This window comes from Lolium perenne, chromosome 5, assembly GCF_019359855.2.
Source record: "Lolium perenne isolate Kyuss_39 chromosome 5, Kyuss_2.0, whole genome shotgun sequence".
In the NCBI taxonomy this organism is placed as follows: domain Eukaryota; kingdom Viridiplantae; phylum Streptophyta; class Magnoliopsida; order Poales; family Poaceae; genus Lolium; species Lolium perenne.
Genome location: NC_067248.2, coordinates 132134164 through 132151090, shown reverse-complemented (window position 1 = coordinate 132151090; position 16927 = coordinate 132134164). Strand labels below are relative to the sequence as shown.

The window sequence follows — 16927 nt, the reverse complement described above, 5'->3', positions numbered from 1 at the left end:
ACTGCACTCCATTCCTTGCAGATATTGTCCATCTCTTCATAACAAGACATTCAGGTATACAAACAGCTCCTGTATGCACAAGGACCTGCAAACGTATCAGCGTTAGGGTTTTAGATGTTGTCTATTACCCAAACAATATGTGCATGCCTAAAAAATATCTATAGACAAGAAAATGTATAATTTAAGTACTTGAGAGTAATACCTTAAGCACGTGGCGACATGGTATGCCCGAGTGTTCAAATGATTTGCAGACACATACAAAGTCTGTTCTGTCTGAATTTACTACAACCACAAACTCTTTCCTTGCATAGGCAAACTCAGCCCTAGCATTTGCATACTTAATAATGTACCTCCCACCGTCTTCATATTCAGTGCAGTTAAAAGATCCAGACCTGAATAATTCTCTGTAAAAACGCTCGAACATATTCCTAGTGTATATTCTGCTACCATGCTTCTCTATAGGGACGCCGGCACGGAGTAGGAAGTTTACCTAAAATAAATAATGATGTTTGGAAATGTCATCAAACTAAACAATGACATTTTTAATGCTATCAAAAAGTACTTAAATTCTGACTTCTTTAACCTGCTTAGTTGCATGCTCTTCCCTTCCCTGGTCCGCCACACGGTCTGTAACTAGCCTGTCAAACTGTGTAACAAAAAGATGCATAGGTGCTGATCGCGGTATATAAGTCTTTAGCACGTGGTTTGCACTCTCGCTTCTTTGTGTGCTTGTCATACCAGCGCAGAATGTATCTTTGAAGTATGGTTTAGCCCACATGTCACGGTTCTCGTATGCTCTAGTCAAGAACTCGTTTTCACCAAGCCCATGTTCAGTAACAATTTCTGCCCAACGTGTCTCAAACTCCTCAACCTCAACTACCTGGTCAAGCAGCTCATGAAGATCTCTTTTAAATGCCGAGTTCTTGCTGTATATTGGCCCTAATGACTCCTTTGCTTTACGAAGCACGTGCCACTTGCACCACCGATGTCGAGTGTCAGGCCACTCTGACTCAATGGCCACACGCATCTGGTGACACTGATCTGCATATTTTCAGCAACAAACATATGTCATAACATATCTTAAAAAACTGAACTAAAAATTAGAATTAAAATCATCTCTAATCAAAAAGTACCAGTGAGAATTGTTGTTGGTGCATCTCTCCCCATCAGGGCGACAAAGTTGCGGAATGTCCACTTGAAAGCCTCTATAGTCTCTTCTGTTAGCAGCACACCAGCGAAAATTATGCTCTGAAAGTGGTTGTTGACACCGACAAAAAGTCCGAAAGGCAGGTTGTATAGATTAGTCCTATATGTGGTGTCGAACGTAACAACATCGCCGAAAGATGCATAGTCAATCTTACTGGAACCGTGCGCAAAAAGCAAGGACCTTACTCTTTTCTGATCATCTAGGTCCATGCATATAGAGAAACCAGGATCCCTAGCTTTAATCCTAGCAAAGTTTTCTAGCGTCTTTGTCATATCTCCTTCTATAGACTCCTGAGCTAGTTTTGCACACAAGGTACGGACAGATTGCCTGCTGAATGGGACGTAAGAATCAGACTGGTGAACTGTCCCAACTATTGAGCAAACCCTTGACAGTTGCACGTTGTTTGCTCTTAGGTGCCTCACCAGCTCACGAGTATTACCATCGATACGGCTGTGTGAAGGCCACCGACGCTTTTCACCGCACGAAACAGACAATTGGTGAGTGTGCTGACATACAAATCTCTTAACATACCAGGACTCATCATCTGACCGTAGCAACGACAGTATGCAAGGACAGTCACACCTGGACGAACGACTATGATCTGACGTGTCCCTGCCCTGCAAAAAAAACATTCAAACTCTTTACTATCACCATTATATGTCTATAACATGATACTAGATCTGCTAGGTAACATAAATGAACAATAATAACATACCTCACATGAACAGACTATGTCCTGTCTGCTTTTCAGCTTTGATGTATTTATCCGGCTCCTACCATACCTAATTCCGAAACCAATTTCCCATGAGTACATGTTGAAAAACTCGTAAGCTTCCTCCAAAGTTTGAAACACTTGTCCTATGCTTGGCTCAAATATGCATTTTTCTCCCCTGCCAGATGCTTCTCTTAGAGCCCTCTCCACAGCTCCATAGTTCCAGGACGCAGAAGGCAAGTACCGTATGGCATGCTGCTAAAAAGGTAATGCACATTAAGATCTGTTTATATGCTACTGCTACCATATCTTACTATAACACGGACAGTTCTAATTTTAAAACTCTACCAGATTATAGAAGTAAGAAACAAACCTGTTGGACTGATCTCTAGCATCCATCCAATCAAATTCTGGATTAACAATCAAATTTGCAATTTACTGCTTTTATGCTTCCTCTGATGTATCCTGCATCAGTATCTTTAGTTGTTGTATATGATACAGCAGTGCAGCAGTATTTTTGATTCCCTCTGATTTCCAATCAAATGTAACTTTCTGCTATGCAAACTACAGAGCAAGTCTTATATGTAATTGTAGAAAAAAGTGTAGAAATAGTGTGCAATATGAACTGTATTTATATGTGTAGTACAGTCGAAGTTACACTTCACCTTCTAACCAAGATTATACACTGTAGAATGCAACTATACAATTCGGCCAGAACCACTAACGGTTGTAACGCCTGATGAAGATTCCGTCAGCTCACTCTATTGCTACAAGTAGGAATCTTCATCCATTCAATTTCCAGCACACTATATCCAATGGCTGCCATGGTGTGCATAGCTAGCCACCATGGTAGCAAATCCGCGTCGATATATATATATATATATATATATATATATATATATATATATATATATATATATATATATATATATATATATATATATATATATATATATATATATATATATATATATATATATATATATATATATATATATATATATATGCAAAATAGTGGGCTACCTACATGGCTAGCTATGCATACCCTTAGAGCCGTCCGATTTGCTATACACATCATGGAATCATTTTGCCAGAGCACCGATTTCTAACGGATCTCATTCACGCCGTTTTATCGAGAGCACCACGCACCAGGCTGTCACACCCACAACATTCCATGCCATTTTTAACGCCAACCCATTACAGCGAGAGTAGCATATACGCTCATTAATCCTCAACGCAGAGGTAGCCACTCTTCACCTCGTCCTCAACCCCTCCACACGTACACTTTTGCCCTCCACACCCCATCCACCACCACTGCTGCCCAACCGGAGATGGAGAGGGAGCCAGAGCCGAAGCTCAGTCCTCGCGCGTACGCAGGATCCCCGATCCGACAGTGAAGATTCCCCGGCCGTTGGCATGGGTTGCTGTTTGTGCGGTTTGGTCTTGGCCCGTTTCTTGATCTGGTTTTCTTTCTTTTCTTTATTTTTCTTCGATCTAGTTTTGATTCACTATTTTGGGGGAATCAGGTCCATGTTGATTTGCTATACTTGGCGTGTTCCCAATCGAGATCAAAGTTGTTATTTCTGTTGGGATTTCTTGTGCGAGCATGTTCTTGATTCAGATGAAGTGCACAATATTTCCGTTGGAATTTCCAGGGATAACGTATTTGTTGGACATTCTATTTTGGACAAAAAAATCAAATTGGTGTCTGATGTATTCTAGCCTCAATAATTTTGGATCCAAATATGCAGTCGTCCCTCTCTCTGTAACCACGATGGATCTTGCCGTGGGGTGCTTCCATGGTTGACCTTGCCGTGGGGTCTCGAGCTCAGCCGGCGCCGTGCCTCCTTGGGGACAGAGGGCTGCCCTCGCCGCATTCCCCCGACAGCGCCCGGCACCCCTCCATCCTCCTCCCCCATGGCTTCTGTCCCTGCGTCTCCCATATCGACGAGAAGGGAGGAGCCCTACTCCAGCCGCGGCGTGCTGCGAGCTGCGAGTACGGAGTTTATGAGCGGCTCACCGGATGTGTCGTACAGGCAGGAGGGAGGAGGGACTGCTCGTGTTCTGTATTTTTTGGGCGAAATTGGGTCTGTGCTGCTGGTCTCCGCATTCAGTATATCTTATATCTCTCTCCTGCTCCTGGATTCCAGTAGTTGATTGCCTCGATGGTCCACACCTGTTTCTGATAATGCTTGCTTATGTGGATTTTTGGATCTATTCATGATGTAGCAGAAGCCTTGTATTATTTTTTGTCTTCAGTCACGAATTTATTCATGTATCTGAATCTAGCAGCGCAAATCTCTACTAAACTTAGGAATAGTCAGAGCTGTTAATAATGTGGAGCATCATGATCCATGTGTATCTTTTGGATTTTCTTCCTCTTGTTCACTCGTTTACCAATGTCAAGTTCAATGATATGCAAAGTATTCACCTCCAGGTAGGGGAATCGTGGATATAACAATTGCAGAATTGCTTTGTGCCATCCACTAAATATGGCTTTGCTTTGTCCGTAACAATTACAGAGATCATGCTTGGTGGCTTTACATGTATGAGGTGGTGAATATCCACGGCACTTGTGAAGGCAAAATCTCCATCGAAGAGGAGTGGAATCCACCCGATCCAGTGTGCTGATCGCCGCATCCTTTGTTATCTCTGAATGGCCAAACAATTTGACTTTTCTATTCCTTAGTCTAATGTTTATGAATAATGGCCAAGGCATTCGAGGGAGGAGAAACTCCAGTGCCTGCCTTGTTCGACAGGCCTAAGAGAAATTTCAGGCTAGCGGAACTCGGAAAGGTAATTGATCTCCTGCTAGATTCTGTCTCACATTGATGCACCTTTTCCCAGATTACGAAAACGCCATGGATTAGTGCGGTGCCATGAAAATAAATATCACGCGCCTTAAAATGCAATCGACCGCTTTCAACAAAATTTGCAGATCGCGTCGTTTGGCAGGACTATGCATTGTCGCTTCGGCATTTGCTGGAGCCTTCTTCATATGCAGCCGCAGGCAGGCATTCGCGGCGATGAACTGAATCGGCGTGTTGCATGCATGTGCTTGCTGTTCGGCTCCTATGCCGCAGCTGAGCGTTGATCACTGAGGTGTCATGTTGGGTGTCTTCTACTCATTCTTCTTCTTAGTCATTTTCTTCCACCGAGCTCAAGATGTGTTCGCGTCCATCACATGATCTGCCAGCGATGATTTCACATGACCTTGAATGTACTGTTTTCTCATCTTTTTCGTTTTCTATTGTCACGAGCAAAAAAAAGTTGTTAGGAGTACTAAATATCTGGGAATCTGCATGCCCGAGGGGCTTGTCCTTCACTCCATCTTGCAAGGGAACCGTCGGAGTGCATGCTTCTTTGTGCAAACGTTGAGTTCTTAGATGCCATCCAGATTGGGCAGCTGGATTTTTGTTGGTGGTTTGGTCATTGGATCATGGAGAAGGAAACGAACCTGGAGGAAGAGAGTTGTGCCGCATTGTTCACCTGCACGTTTTCTTCAATTGATTGGTCGGTTCAGCTGCAGTTTCAATGATTCGTATGCATAAGGTCGGATTTGCAATCCTACATTCAGCATTGTAAAACAACTAGTCTAGCAAAGCAAAACAATCACGTACAGGAGGTGAGACAGCTTTGATCAGACGCCACGTTTAAGCATGGTAATTCCAAATGCATTTGCAACCGTAATATAATACTCGTTGCTTCTTCGTTTTCTTCTCAACCTACTCAACCTACTGGAAATACACTCATTCTACTGGAAATACACTCATTTTTACGAGCAACGCTATGTAAGTTAATCTACGAATCATACGGATCCTTACAAAACAAATGATAGACGTGTCTGTAATATTCAACGAATTTTTGACTGTATTACCAATCATATTGCAAATACATTTGCACTTAAAACTGTATAACAAAATGTATGCAATTTTGAACGAACCACCGTCTGGAAGGACTTCCATATGTATTACAAAGTGTATTACAGTTACAGCTAGCAGCATTGGCAGCTGGCTAACGTCTCCAAACCAGGAGGTAGCTGACGTTAGTTGATTCCATTGGCAGCCATGGAAATCTTGCTCCGTTCAATTTTGTGCTCACTATATCGGATGGTCAAGGGAGGGTGCATAGCTAGCCATGCGGGTAGCAAATCCGCGTTGATATATATATATATATATATATATATATATATATATATATATATATATATATATATATATATATATATATATATATATATATATATATATATATATATATATATATATATATATATATATATAGAGCCCAACTATTCTCGAACCCCCCTTAAGAGGGGTTCTAGAATAGCTATTCTCGAACCCCTAGTTCCTAGCCCAACCTAACCACCCACAAGCTTCCGTTCGGCCTGAAGAAACCTACCGACGCGAACGTGAACCTCCCCCAGTTTATTCCTTATCGAGAGGAACCGCGCCGCCCGGACCAACTCCCGCCCGCCTTCTTCCCGGCGGCCGGCCCCAACTCCCGCCTAACCTTCTTCCCCGGTGGCCGGCCCTAACTCCCGCCCAACCTTCTTCCCCGGCGGCAGCCCTCATCCCACCGCCCACCGCCCGCCTCCTTCCCCGACCGTAGCTCCCGACCACTCGCGCTGGAAAAAATCGAGGCACCCAGCCGTACTGCCCCCATCTTCGCCGGCGCCGGGAGCTCGCCACCACATAGGCGCCGCCTCCCGCGAACGTAGAAGCCCGGTGGCGCCCCTCCTCCCAGCTCGCGCGCCACCCATCTCCTTCCCTACAGATCTTGAGCCTCCCATCCCATCCCCTGCAGTATGCACGCCGCCGCTCCCAAACCCTGACCTGGCGCGCCGCCCTCCCCTTCCCTGCAGCTCGCGCGGAGCCCTTCCCCTGCAGACCACGCGCCGGCAGAGAACATGCACAGGCGCCGGCAGAGAACACGGACTCCTCGGACGCCCTTCCGTGGAGACCATGCACCGATGATGACCAGGGGATCGTCCGGCCTGTCCCCTGTAGACCACGCGTCGGAATCCGCGCCGCCCTTGTGCTCTCGGCCGCCGCCGGCTAGGAGTCACCCCACAGGCGCCACTCCTCCCTAGAGTTCGTCGTCCCTGCCTCGACACGCGCCACGATCGGTCTCTGTTTCCCCCGATGTGAACTGCCTCGATGGGCCCTGGTGCCCCTGCAGCGGCAAGGTCTTCTACTCCTGCTGCGATGCTGGCTTGCTCTCTGCTACGATGGCGTTCTCCAGGTCACTGACGCCCTCATCCAGGTTCGGTTCATTGCTTTTCTGATTGCAGTGTTTATTCGGGAAGTGTAGTTCAGTCGCTAGTGCTGTTTAGTTCACCTCGTCACTGGACGAGTCATCGCCCAACTTCTCAGACTTTCACGACCTTCTGCTGCAGGATGCCATGCTCCAGGCTAGAGGTCCACTTGTCTTGAAGGTTGATGATTTCTGCTCTAAAATTCAGTTCCATTTTTGGCAGTGCTATGATATGAACTCGTGTGAGCCTGCAACTGAACTATTACTAGTCTTGGAATTGTTCTAGTACTATATCTGTATCAATTTGATACGTTGTGAGATATGAAAAGGATTTAAAACTGATTAGTTATGAGACACAATGCTAGTTTGCTCGTTATGAGACACAATGCTAGTTCCCTTGTTTCTCTTTTATTTCTTCTTAAACAGTGCCTCCATAAAATGCTAGCCTGGCCTCCATCTCTCTTGATCTGTGTCCATGGTGGCAGGGCCCTGGTTCATGATGGCTCGTTGAATCGGCGTCCTTTTTTCTTGTAATTCTGTAGGTTGTGTGGAGAATCGTTTGAGAGTTTAATCAAGTTGTTGGTACAGATTCCGGCCTAGAATTTCACTTCATTTTTTGATTGATTTGGTGCTGGTTGATTTTAAAATTGCTGTTGAGGTTGTATTGCTTCTGAACTACCTTAGGTGTGTCTGAAATTTATATAGGCTAAGTTTGGATAATTACATCACACAAAATAATTTCAGAAGTTCACTTTTCGATATGAGAAAAGTTCATTACTTGTTTCTATGACGATGTCTTTTTGGAAAAATAGAACATGAAATATATGCCTTTGCTATCGATGTGTGTCTAATAGGAAAATAACTCAAGTTCACTTTTTGTATTGACAAAGTTCACTTTTATATTCCCATGAGTTAGGGGAGCACACGGTCATTCTCGATTTGTTGCTCGGCTAGTGGAGTCCATGATAAGTTCAGATGTGGGAGCCTACAGTAATAATACTACCACCTTCCAAATTTAGAGAATTTCACTATAGCAAAGTTGGAAATTCATCATATGCGTTGGGTCTAGTTAAAAATCATAGACCTGCAGCTTGTGAAGTTCTCTCTCATAAAGTTTGCATTTCCTTCTCATGAAGTTCACTTATTTTATCACGGAAATTCAGTTCGTTTTATTTTGTCTCCTGTTATGAATTTTTAAAGGTTATTGCCGGTATCCAAACTCAGAGATGTATCACCTTGTTTCTTTTTTCATGGGGACTCAAGTGTGTTGCCACTACAAATTCCTGTGGTGTCCCAGTCTCAACTTCTGCTGAAATTCCTTAAAAACATTGTAAATGCTTGCTAGGTAAATCATTGTTGAATCATTTCATTTAATATTCATAGATCCTGGTTATCTCCTGCAATTTATAATTTACGTACGAATTCAGAAAGTTCACATTTTTTATGTACGAAGTTCGGTTTCAGTTCTTTTCAAATATGTAAAACAAAAATTAAGCTCATGTAAAAGTCAACATTGCAGGGCAGAGAGTCTGGCTTCCTGCGTTGCCTCTGAACTACTGCACGGTGAGCTGCACGAGGCAGATTTCGAGTTGCATCAGGCGGTGGTGGATGGGAGGTCGGATAGGGGCCGCCGGTGTTGTTGTGCGGGGAGGTGCGCCGACGCTCTGTATTCGAGCGTATCATCTAAAGCACAGTATCTTTGCTACACCATAGCTGCTCCTCCTCTCAATACTTATCCATTCAAGAGTTTGCTAAAAGTTCAGTTCTTCTATGAGGGGAAGCTCACTTGTTTATTTCCTTGTATTACTCTACATATGTATGCTTATGCAAACAGTTTAGAGGACAACTTACCATTTTCATGTACTGATTATAGAACATTACGATTGCTTTGAAAATATAAGTTCACCATATGCACATATGAAGTCTACTTAGTTTTGTTTTGAAGTTCGTATTGCCCCACCCTTCTGAATTTCTTCGTTTATATTTCTAAACCTCATTGTTGCATCCCCTGCTGCTGCCGATGCACCGCAGTACAGGCACAACCACTTAAATCGCGAGAAACTACCGAATATTTTAACTTCGTACTTCGTAGAGTATTTCTTCAATTTCTGTTGGTTATGCATGCGTGAGATAATTTTATAGATTGTGTGTGCTTGTTTCGTTTGGGAAAATTTTGGACGTTAGCATTAAAAGAAATTTCAAAAGTTCATTCTTTGATATTTATAAGTTCATTATTTGCATTTGAGAAGTGCACACGTAGTGTTGTTTCCTCAACCTTAAAAGCAAACACCAGCTCTTTGAAAAAGTATATGTTTTTAATCGTGAAATGCAGTTGATCTGCATGCTGAAGTTTGGTGTTTTGTTTACTATAAAAGTATCCATTTTATATAAACAGAAAAACAAAAATATCTCTGTTTGTACAGTGGAAGTTCACCTTACATAAATTATCAAGTTCGCTCTCAGTTTAGTTCACTCCCAGGCTAAGTTGCTCTCGAACTCGCTTATTGAAATAGTAAACTGCTATGAGTGTATTGCGGCTGCCGTCTTATTTTTTTTTGTTACGTATGCTGTGAACTTTCATCTCTGGAGGTAAAAAAATATAGGAATCTGTTGATGTTTGTTTTATAATCATGATTGAAGTTCACCTCCTTTTTTCCTGGGAGTTAGCCTTATCCATTTTCGTTCTCTGCATGCTCCAAGTTCCTGCGCCGATGCCAGCTAACTGGAGGTTAAACATGGCATAGGTTAGGCAGTAGGGTGTGCACCCATAGCTTGCCTCTCCGGTAGAGTGGGAAGCAGGTTCTGCCAGCGGCGGAGTGCACAGCAAGCAAGAACATGGTTAACAGCTAGCAACAGCACGGTTCAGTTAATTACAAAACACAACTACATGTGAACCAGCTATTCTCCTTATATTTTGTTTCATAGCTCCATGTAGACTCCACTTTCTGTAGAAGTTGTCAAAAAGTCATCACTGGCAGTACACTTCTATCAAGTTAGAGTTATGCACTCGTTAGGCCCAAGAAGGTATGCTACCGTGTAAGTAAAATCAAAATAAAAAAGACACTTCTTTCCTACTGGATCCGTGTGTAGATGAGGTTCCATTCTTGTTGTGCTACTGGTAAGAAGTTAGCTCCTCTCTCCTGTCACAGTTCTCTCTATCAATTGCCAATTTTTAATGCTTCGTAGCATGGTACTTGCCTTACTTGCATAATATATGTTGCTGCTTGTTGAACCTACTCATTTGATTTGTTTCTGATCGCAATGCAAATAAGCACATACCCATCACTATTTTCTGTGTAAAGAGAGATACGATATTTGTTCAACATAATATACACAAAGTTACACGTTAACAATCGATACCTGCTTGTTTTATGTAAGTGTGCTTCTCTATTATGCAATCTGGAAGCATGTATTAGGTTGTTTTGTCTCCTGCTATGTTTCTCTGTCACTGTTTGATTTGAAAAAATGCTTAGCATTTTGCCTGAGAAGTTCAGTTTGTCTAATATTCTTATGAATTTGAGTGCTAGGAGTTCATGATATTGATCTCTGTGATTGATATAACATTATTCAGCTATGTTACCGTTTTCTTTTAAACTTCCATGTAGTAGATTGTCTAATATGTCAGAAATTGGGAACTTCTTTTAAATCTGCTGCCCCCATGGACCAGGTCATGCACACTATGCCTTTGTGATAGTTGTTGGTAAAATAAAATCGTAGTAAGCATCAAGATAATTCAGAAGTTCTGAACTTTTTAGAAAGTGAAGTCCAGTTCGTCTCATGCTAGAAGTTCATCTTGTGTTTGTCTCGCTGCAATTTGTCATCTGGTAGTGTGCATGGCTTAACTATCTTAATTTTACTAGTTGTCCTGATATTCAGTATTCACAAGCTATAAGATGTCATGTGTGTGTGCCAATTCATATATTATTACTTATGTATGAAAAAATCACCTTCACAGGGCATGAGCACTCAAATTCTTCCTGTTTTATGTCAGGTGATTTCATCCGGGAAGTTCACCGTGCCCCCATTGGAAGTCCACCGTGCTCAGAGCTCGCGCGTTGCCCCTGCGTACGCCAGAGTCCTACCCCCTTGTTGGAAGTGCAGGTGTGTATAAATAGGCAGAACACTGTTCCAATATTGTTCCAATATCAGAATCACACGGTGTTACATATATTGTGGAAAACATCGATACATAGTGAAGTTTAGATGATGAACATCTGAAGTTCACTTGATGAACATTTGGTCATTCACTAACAAAAATTTTAAACATCACACTTGCAGTGTTTGGTTCAAAAGTTCTGTTATTTGGGACACAAATCTAACCGGCAACAACCTCACCCATAAAAATGAAAAAGGAGCAGTTCCAGATGGACGCCATCGAAGTTCACTGCTTAGTTAAATCACCTCTTGGGACGGTTCCTTTCTTCCCCTGTATGTATTTGATATAGAGACAGAGGTTGATCCTTCTACGGAAGAAAGGTAGTTCACATTGTTCACCAGTGTGAGTTCACTTGATATTTTCTAGGAGTTCATTTTCTGACTGACGCTTTAGTTCAAAAGCGAAACAGAGAAGCTACATTGCTTTGAAGTTCACCTTTGTCTCTCTGAAAAGTTCGGGTTTAAATTACTAGGATGTTCCCCTTTTTTGACTAAATAAATTATCTTTTGGTTGAAAGAATTTGATTGAACCTGCACAAATAAATTTAGTTTACCATAAAAAGGAAGTCCACTTATTAAACAACAGTAGCTTGTTAGCTTAAAAAAATAGAAGCTCAACAGAGTATAGCTTATTAGCTTCAAAATTCCCGAGGTTCAGTTTTGTATTCTTACGAAGTTCTGTTTAGTATTTCTTCTGAAATTCAGTTCAAAGTCATGTAAAATCAAAATTAGAAACTTCACATTCTCTATTACATACATTACACTTCTTCTGTATTGGTCAACAGGATGCAAAGCTGTACATTCGGGCAGTGAACTTGTATTTTTCGGCCATTACATTTGTGTTTTTTGGAGAGTACTTAAACTGTGATTCCAGGGAAGTTCTATTTGTACATATGTGAGGTCCATTTTTTGTGGCAAAAATAGTCCTGGAAGTTCACCTCAACTTCTTTCGGAACCTCACTTGGTTCTTGCACGAAATTCATTTTTGTAAGATAAAAAATGCGGATGTGGTTATGAAGTTCAATTTTATTTGCTAGGAAGTTCAACCGATTAAACAAACAGGACTTTACTCATTTTCTAAAAACAATCCAGTATATTACATTGGATTTATTTGTAAACTGCATTGATATAAAGTTCTGAACTAATCTTTCTTTTTTCTATCTATGCAAAAGAGTTCCTGCTAGTCATGCCTAGACTCTTGGCGGTGCCACTCTGAACTCGAGCTCTCCGCATAGCCACCGCCGTCCATGGGACAGACGCTTTCGCAGGAGTTCACATGCACCGCCACGAAAGTTCATACTGCTCTATGCAGGGAGCATGTGCAGCTCCATCTTCAGGTTTGTGAACTGTTGATTTCTATTTCTGGAATAATGCTCTGTCTCTCTCTCTTCTTCGTGTTGTTCTCTGATTTCTATGGTTGTGCGTGCGTGGGAAATTTGTACTGCTGCTGTGTGCACTCGATTATTCTGCTGCTCTCTGTACGAACATCAATTTATGCCTTATATAAACATTGGAAGATTAGTTTTGTATGTTCTCTATGTACAAAACGTGAACCCATTTATTATGGTACTGTGTGCACTCAATTTATTATGTCAAACAAGTTGCCCACAAGGAATTTGCATCTGTTGGAAGTTAACTTTTCTTTGCTGGGGAATACACTTGGGTGCGGGTAGCTCACTTCTTACCTCCTATTTATGTTGTTATGAAATGATATTATGAACTGCCCGTGCTATGATGCTTCCTTCATGTATTATGTGGAGAAAGATAAGTGGAAGCTTTCTCCGTATGTAATGAATTTGATGCTTCCGGTGTGGTGCACAGTAAAGTTTTATCCGTACTGGGCTCAAAAGTAGCATACTGGAAGAGATTGGTAACTGCAGTCGAGAAGAAGTTGATGTGGTTTTATGCAGTTTCATCTTCCTGATTGTTTCATGCAGCAAGTAGTTCAATATTTTCTTGTCTGAAGTTTAGTTCAACGAGTTCTTTTGTCTGCTTTGAGGTTTAAACAAACGAAGAATGCGTGGAAGTTAACCTTTATTTTCCTGAGAAGTTCAATTTGTCTCTTATGCTTGTGAATTTGAGTAGATGTTGCACTCCAATGATATGATCGGTAAACATAAACTCTCAATGATATGCTAAAATTTATATTTGGAGGTTTACTCTGTATCCTTGAGAAGTTCATTATTGGCGTATAGGTTGTTACTAAGTTGGCCACGTGCTTTGTTTCATAACCCAAAGATGGCTCACTGATGGTTTATCTGATCTTTTTCTCAGGTTCTACGAGCAGCCGCTTGCCCTTGCAGATGCAGCAAAGCACACAATAGATTGGAGGAACACCAGTGTCCTTGCCTTGCCAGTGTTGAATTACCTGCACTTAAGAAAAAGAGCACCACCAGTTCAGAAAGTTATTATTTTTCTCATAAAGTTTGTCTTTTAGCATTGTATTTTAGCAAAGTTTGGATGGTTGCAGTGCATGCAAAAATATATAGAAGTTCACCTCGCTAGTTCATTAAGCTTACTTACATTTGTTTGGAAGTTCGTTCATCTACTGATTTCAGTTGAAGCACGTACACAGAGAAGTGTAAAGTTCCATTACATTTAAAATGCAAGTCCGCTTGTCCAACTTGGGGATTTCATATTCTTTTGTTGCAAAGCTTTTGTTTTGGCTGGTGCTTTTCTTTATGTTTATTAACTTTGAGGAGTTCACTCATTGAGCTTGCAAAGTACACTTGATTGGTGCGGTGGAACATTTATGTGTGAATTCACTCCGCTCTTCACTTTAATTGTTTGAAAACTCACCTTTTCTTTTATTACCTGGAGTTCATTCAGTAGACTACAGTGGTCCACTATTTTATTCCGTATTTTCAATTCGTCTAGAAGAGGAAGTTTACTTGTTCATGCAACAAGAATTTGACAAAATCAGTCCACGTGGAGTTCACTTTCTTTTTGGATAGTACACCTTGTACTGCATGGAAGTTCACCTTTGACATGCCGAAAACTTGCTCTTTATCAAAATTAACTTTGGTCAAGACAAAAATTTACTTTGTACTGTGTGGAAGTTCACTTTGGAACAAGCTGGATTTTTTTTGGACAAAATTAACTTTGGTTAAGACAAAATAACTTTTGTCATAATGGAAGTTCACATTTTACCACGTGGAAGTGCACCTTTAACATGATGAAAATTTATACATTGTCGAAATTCACTTTGGTCGGGCGAAGTTTATTTTGTACCAAACGATAGTTCACTTTAAATAAGTTGGAAATATATTTTTGTCAATCTTAACTTTGTAAGCGGAGAAAGCTCACCATGAACATGCCGGAAATTTGATTTTCTCAAACTTCACTTTGTTCCGAGGAGAAAGTTCACTTTGACCATGTAGGAAGTTCATTTTGAACATGCTTGTAACTTCTATAACGTGGTCGGAAGTTCACGAACACATATCGGGAAGTTCACTTCCATAATCGAGCAGCTCATGTACTCTTTTTTCTGGGCGGAAATCATACACATAGAAATCCTTCGTACGACCTCTTATTGAGCAAATCGACCGGAGGTACGTACAATTAGCACTAATATAACTCTACTAATACTCCAACACACCGCAATGCCACATCTAATCAATCTGGATGAGCCTATTTCAAAATGTTCTTGTGTCGGCGTTATGTCCGCTTGTGTGTATTTCTGAAATTAAACTTAAACCGTTTAGAATTTCAAAAAAAGTTTAACATGAAAAAGTTGCGCCTAATCAATATCTTTTCAGCACAATATCATTTGGAACATTCCGACAAGTGGTTCAAAATAAGCTCCAAAAAACAGTACGAAAAACAGAGAAAATCGGAAAGCGGAATCACGTATTTTCAAATCTGCTCCTAAACCATAGAGAATTTGGAAAAACATCCTACATGAACAATTTGCGCCTAGTCAACAGCTTTCCAACGCCATATCATAAGCATAAATCTGATAAAACGTTTGAAAATTAGACCCCCAAAACTGCACGAAAAGAGGGAAATCCGCGAAAATGTTGTTTTGTATATTTAAAATTAGTTTTAAACAATACAGAATTTGGGAAAACAATGAACACGAAAAAGTTGCGAAATTTCCGTACGAATCTAACGGTATATTATACGCATCAATCCGATAAGTGGTTCGAGAATTAACATGAAGATACTGTCCGCACAAACAAGAAATTCTGGTATTCCGTCGAGAAGTTCACTAGGAAAAACCAGGAAGTTCAGAAGTGGTTCGAGAATAGTTATTCTCGAACCGGTTCGAGAATAGCAGACCTATATATATATATATATATATATATATATATATATTCCGCCCTATCTTCAAATATCTATTAAATATATATTATCTTCTTATTCCAAAATCGCTAGAATCCATTCGAGTAATAGTTTATTTTGGAAAAAGGAAAAAAAACATATTTTTAACCAACGTGAGTAGCCCATGTTATATACCTAGGTGCTCATCCTTGTTGAGTGTCATATGCTATGCCATTTTCCGCCGATACCTAATACGTCGTTTTTCACCAAACCCTCACATATTAACCGCATCTGACATCCAAATCCAAGTCGGATTTCAATAGCCGGTGTCCGACTAAGTTGCTAATGCATATTATCAACAACTTGTTTGTCTACTAGAGTACCTGCAACTATGATGGTCATTCTCAAAATTCAACATGAATTTTATAAATATATATCCCAACATTTATTTCTTGATCAATCGATATGGTTAAGTCCCGAAAATAAAGTGAAACATAGTGAAACAATAAACAAACAACAGAGGGACATGAGCACACACAACACAAGCTCGATCGACCAAACACTTGCCCTAGTTAGCTAGCCACTGGATCCCTTCTCCTCCTCAACCACCTCTGGTGCCGGGACGTTCAGATCAAACGCAAAATCGATGGCGGGCCTCGGCGCCGGAGGTTCTACTGCGGCGGCCTCATCGGTTTGCTGCTGTTCCAGAGACGATCCTCCATTTTCAGTATGGGTGGAGCTGGAACCGTGGCCGTCCAGCGACAGCTTCTGCTGGACAGACCGTGGCGGCGGCGGTGCTTCTCCCTTGGCCCAACACCAGCTGCGAGGGATGTGGCAGCACCGTATGTGGCACTTGAGCTCCTCCTCGGTGATGAAGATGCCCATGCAGGAGGAGCACTGGAAGGCCTCCCATTGTTGTCCTCCAGCAGAGAGAGTGAGGACGTCCGACCTCTCGCTGACCCTGCCGACATCGGCAATGGCAGGAACGAGGCCGTCGAGCTCATGCAAAGATTTGATGACCCTGGGGTGCCTGGTGACATAGGCATCCCCAATGGGCCTACCGAAGATGGTACCTGGGGTTTACTGGAGGCCCATGACCCGAAGTTTATGAAGCCCGGATGCCCAGTTAAGCGATGGTTTGGAAAGATAGAGTTGTATTACGAATAATGACTTGTAACTATTACGGGACGAACTCAAAGAGTCTCCCGGTCTTTGTAACTTGTACATCACGAAACCCTCGGCTCCGCCTCCTATATAAGGGGGAGTCGAGGGAGAAAGAGAGGATCGATTCATTGTCAACATAACCCTAATTTTCTAGCAGTAGAGTACTTTTC

At 41.6% G+C, this 16927-nt stretch overlaps 1 long non-coding RNA gene across 1 annotated transcript; it reads left to right on the top strand.

Moving 5' to 3' along the window:
- The first annotated feature begins 11172 nt into the window (after positions 1 to 11172).
- Positions 11173 to 13953, top strand: LOC127304811 (uncharacterized). Its single transcript, XR_007853543.2, has 2 exons — positions 11173 to 12667; positions 13605 to 13953. It is a non-coding gene; the product is annotated as an uncharacterized lncRNA (long non-coding RNA).
- The last annotated feature ends 2974 nt before the right edge of the window (positions 13954 to 16927 follow it).